This window comes from Limulus polyphemus, unplaced genomic scaffold (genome assembly GCF_000517525.1).
Source record: "Limulus polyphemus unplaced genomic scaffold, Limulus_polyphemus-2.1.2 Scaffold302, whole genome shotgun sequence".
Classification (NCBI taxonomy): domain Eukaryota; kingdom Metazoa; phylum Arthropoda; class Merostomata; order Xiphosura; family Limulidae; genus Limulus; species Limulus polyphemus.
The window spans coordinates 515,960-521,312 of record NW_013665912.1 but is presented as its reverse complement, the minus strand read 5'-3'; positions in this window follow the sequence as shown (position 1 = coordinate 521,312).

Genomic DNA, 5,353 nt, shown 5'->3' with positions numbered 1-5,353 from the left:
TTCCTCAAACCTCTCTGAAAGCTGCCCTTTTCTGTCCTTGAATCCTGATGACTGTACCAACTTTGGTCCTCTGTGGTGGACTTAATGTAGGATTCGAATTCAAGAGCTCTGGCCATTGCATCTTGTATAGTAGAGGGGTGTGCTTGCTTTACTTGTATTTTCAGTTGTGGACTGTCCAAGACATCTACAAACTAATCCCTCAGCAACAACTTGAGGAGATTGGGTGGCACAGTTGGGTAGGCCTTGTGTGCCATACTTTCCAAATCATGTGCCAGCTGTTGCAGGCTCTCCCCTTTAGCACGTACTCTCGTCCTAAGCCTAGCCCTGTATACTTCAGACTGATTTTGGGTCCCATACATGAGTTCTAGAGCCACTACCAGTGCTCTATAGTTGTGCCTGTCCAAGTATTTCCAGTGGTTGTCCCTTCAAGCTCATTACCAGATATACTGCTTTCTGCTCCTCTGTCCACCCATTCATTTCTGCCAGGAGCCCAAATTGTGCTCTATATGCTTTCCACGGTGCCTTCCCATAGAATTCCTGTGGCTTCCTTTGTACTAGATTACCCATATTGCTGACATTCATATCTGGGATGTGACTTCTAACAGGACTGAAAATATCTGCATTAGGGTTTAGCTGCGGGGTTTGCCGTTGTCTGGGGCTGATTAAGTTTCTTTTCTTTTTCCCCCAACAACTGCTGTAATTTCTCTTCTTGTTTCTTTTCTTTTCATCCAACAACTGCTGTAATCTCTCTTATTGTTTCTTTTCTTTTTCCTCCAATAGCTGCTGTAATCTCTCTTCTTGTTTCTTTTGCTGCTCTTGTAATGCTGTCATCGAATCTGCTAAGTTGTAGTTTGATTTGCCGCTTCTCGTTTCCATTTTTTTTATCCCACTTCTGACACCAATTTATTACGTCTCTGTTCGTTTATTATTTTCCCGTAAAAATTCTTTCTGAAGAACTTCAGCGATGCAAGTCCTTTCTTAAATAAAACTAGTTTATTATTTCTCAATACAACTTTGCAATACACTTAATTTCCACAGTCGCTTTAACTTAAACATACACTATAATTCACAACGATTCACGCACTTTACTTAGGGTCACTACCGCTCACTTCACTCAATTTTCTGTCTCTATATATCTCTCTTCGATCTGCTATTATTCTATGCCGTCACTTCTCACCGGTCTTATATATACGAAATAGAGGGCGTCTGGAGAACACTCGAGCCTTCACAACATTCTAGATACTCATTACGTGTTACCAGCGTCACATGACTTCCGCTGTCGTAACAGTACTAATACATTTTCCACACTTACAGGCACACAGTGTACTAGGATGTTAACAGACATAAATAGAATAAAATAAACTCAAGTGTCATTGAATAGTTATATATATATATATTGCTATATGTTAAGTCTTGCCCGTGCTACTATGTAGGAATGATGCAAGTGCCATCCCCACCATCTTGTTTTTGAACGATTGACATTAGGCATCCCTACATTTTCTTCCTAGTTTGAAGTTTTTTCCTTTACTTGTTTTTTTAATGCAGTGTTACAACAGACATAGGAAGGTTGTATTTATAACGAAGTTCCAAACACAATGAGGTTCCAAGGTGTAATGATAACATTGTTTACACTAGAATTATGTTTTTTTTTTAAATTATTACTGGTTATTAATAATACTTATAAAAGTGGATACTTTGTTTGAAACTACGTCACCTCCGTGAAATTGGTTGACACCATTGTTTTGGTTTTTGAGTTATCATGTAATAAAAAAGAAGCAGAAGAAAGAACAAGAAATTCAAACTTTTCGCTATGATATTTACAGACCTTTCCAGAACTTGTGACTCGGTCATTACACAGATATTGTTATAAAATGAAACACAGTATAGTATTGTAAAGTTCTAATGGCCTAGTGAGGATATTTAAAATACCATTTCGATGAACAATCTGAGCCATCCATACATGGGCAATACTACTGCCTGCCTGCCTGATACCATAGCTTTTGTATCCACATCAATTTCATGTATAGATATATTTTAAATTTCCTGTTTCATTCAATGAACGAAGAAACATAGGTAACAAACTTACTTTTGCCTAACAGTTCCTTTTAAATATAAAATTATTATTTTCAGTTAAGTCTTTCAATGACGTTGCAATGCAATTAAGGATGGCAAATGTATGAAGAATGATGAGAACAATCATGCTTTAATTTTAACAGTTTTCTACAATGAAGTAGGGTGATTAGTAAAAGTAAGTGTTGAATGTGCAACCTGCCATCTCTGTAATTTCATGCAAGTCACTAGAGAATGAAATCCATCATGATTTCATTCTATACATGTAAATTATTTATTTCATTCCAATTTCTTTTTAATTTGTCCACTATGGACTTCAAATCACAGCTGTGTAAAAATGACGTATCAGGTCTATATTTTGTCTCTCACAAATCACTGCTTGAAGACCTTTTATTTAAAACCTCTGGTTTGAAATCTGTTATGAGCAACTGAAGAGAAATGCTAAAACAATAAATCTGTAACCCAAGCAATTTCATCACAAATATTACAGCTACTTGATTCCATTGCTTCACCACCTTTTCGCATTCAAACCATTGCTGTTAATTTCTTATACTGCAAATATAAATAGCATTTAAAATAAACATTTGTCTCTCATCATCCAGCCTAGTTGAGGAGTTTTGGTACAGAACAAAAGGCCACCTGAGCAATAATTTGTAGGAGACAAAAGATCTGAAATGCAATATTTGTACACATTAAGAAATAGCAAAAAAAAAAAATCTACAGTCTAAGTGATTTTTATCACAATTATTAGATATACTGAATTCCAATATTTCACTAGCTTTCAGCATTTAAGTGGTAACGTTGAAAAACAAATACAATTTTAATAGATGTGTCTTTCCAGAACAAGAACGTAAATACTTTATAACACTGAAAAATTTCGGTAATAGATTGTATTATCAGAGATTGTCCAGAACTTCATGCTTAAATGTTTATGTTAATGTTGTTGTTAATTAAAGCACTCATCACTTCCTGGCATTGTCTCCACACTTTTCTGATGAGACTTTGGGTAATGAACTGTAGCAAGACAAGTGTATCTCCAAGTTCATGGAGAATTACAAGCTAAACAAGGTGGAACAAAACAGCAAGCTGGAAGGACTTTCAGATATGCTCAATTGGATTCAGGTTTGGAGACTGAGCAGGCCAGTCCAAATAAGGTAGTATCCCTCTGAATTAATTCTCTATGACTAAAGGACAGTGTGGGTGACAATGTAATCCATTAGGATGAAGTCACTATCAATGATGCCAGTGTACAGACTTACGAAAGTGTTTATGATCTCAACCCAGTACTGCACAGCTACTTAAGAACTGTTATGGAGAATATAAATATTAATTTTTTCCATTGAAACTGATGTCACCCTAGACTATGATGAATCCACACAACTGGTATCCATTGTTGGACAGTCCAAGACAGGTGGGCTTCAGCCCAATCTTGATGCTGGGTAAATGGGATCCTAAAGCAGGTTTTCTATGACCACTAACAAAACTATTCCAACATATTATGAACAGTTGAGATCAATATAAGTATTTCAAAAGTAGTTTGAAGGTCTAAACAGTTTCTGTACTATATGGAATAGGCCTTAGAAATTATGATCAAGGTGCAATCTTGTCCTGGATCTATCACTCTTTTCACTACCTCCATGTCATCTCTTTACATTTCTATAGATTTTGTCACTTCCAAGCATAGGAAACAACACTGGGTCACATCTAAAGCTGCATCAACACAGCTTTGGGGCACTCAGCCTGCAGCATAACATGGTCAAGTTCCAATTCTGCCAAACTTAAGGCTTGAACCATACTAGTGCAAAACTCAAGTGTTAGAAAAAAAAATGCAAAAAATACACCACACGGTTTAGTGCATTCCATTTGGTTAAAATCCCTGTACTGGAAGAATCTGTAATTCACAAGTGATAGTAAACAATAAATGACCAAAAGTGAAAAATATTCCTTCATTAAGTAATAAATAATTTACTGAAAGCTGGTAAAGAAAAAAAGAGTGAAGTCTAGACAACCAGAACTTATTAAATATGGATGAATAACTTTATATATATTGACAGTGGCCTTTCATGGTTGCAAACCTACATTTACTGGTGAACTTCTATATTTGCAAGAACAAAAATATATTCCAAACAGAATTTAGTGACTAGAAAATTTTGCCACCTGCTTGTGTATATAATAACCATAATTTAATGTTATAATTGGTGATAGTACTTATCTGACATCTGTTATACAACACAAGTAAAATCAGCAATGGTCTATCATGAAGTAGCTAATGTTTCACAAAGTATTTAATTTTTTATGAGGTTTTATGTCTTACAAGCAAGATACAATAACACACATATCTTCATGTCTAACTCATACAAGATAAAAAAATCATAAACAGCAAAACAGCTTTTTAACCACCCACTCAAAGTTGCATTATTGAAGTATATTTGAGCTCTGGTTACATCTTAAAAAGTTTCAAAAGTTCCTTAAGCAGCAACCAAATATTTTGAATAAAGTACTTAGAGTTATGGTATAAAGAAAATTATTATTAATAGGAACTTTGAAGTTGGATATACAAGACTGTTTAGTGTAAGCATCATTATTTTTATTTAATGGTTGTTTAGTTTTTAACTCTTATCGTACCCTTTACTGAAGATGACACAAGGTTTTAGTGTCTTACATTCATAATTTTATTAAACCACTTTTTGTTTATGTTATACCAATTAGAATAGCATAAAATCTTAGCTAATAATCCATATCTTAAAAGTTTTAAGTTCTTAATTCTACAAGGCAATATTTAAAACAATCCTGAATTTCCACTAGTGTGACTCACATGACATATTTTCTTTTAGCATGTGATCATCCCTATTTTATCCATCACCCCTCGAAAAAGTATGAAATTAAACATAAAATACTCTCTATAAAATTGTTAATGCTCAAACAAACCATAATTTTTATAACCTTCAATTTTTGTTTGGTTATAGAGCTATCAAATAGAAAATCAGACCCCTCCTGCCACATCCTTTTCTTTCACAATTCGTTATTTCTCTCTTACATTTCATTATATATATATTACAAATAACCAACACAAATTTAAGGTTTTCATCTATCAAATGACATATTGTATAACATTGTCTTCTGAACAAAATATTCCTCAATTTCACTCACAGTACAAAATTTGTTCCCATGGTAAAGTTAACAACTAGCTTGGATAAACTTGTAACAGCTCTTGTCGCATAGTTAAAAAGCCAGGAAAATTTTGAGAGGTAAGTGAATTTGTAAACTTTTTTGCATGTTATTA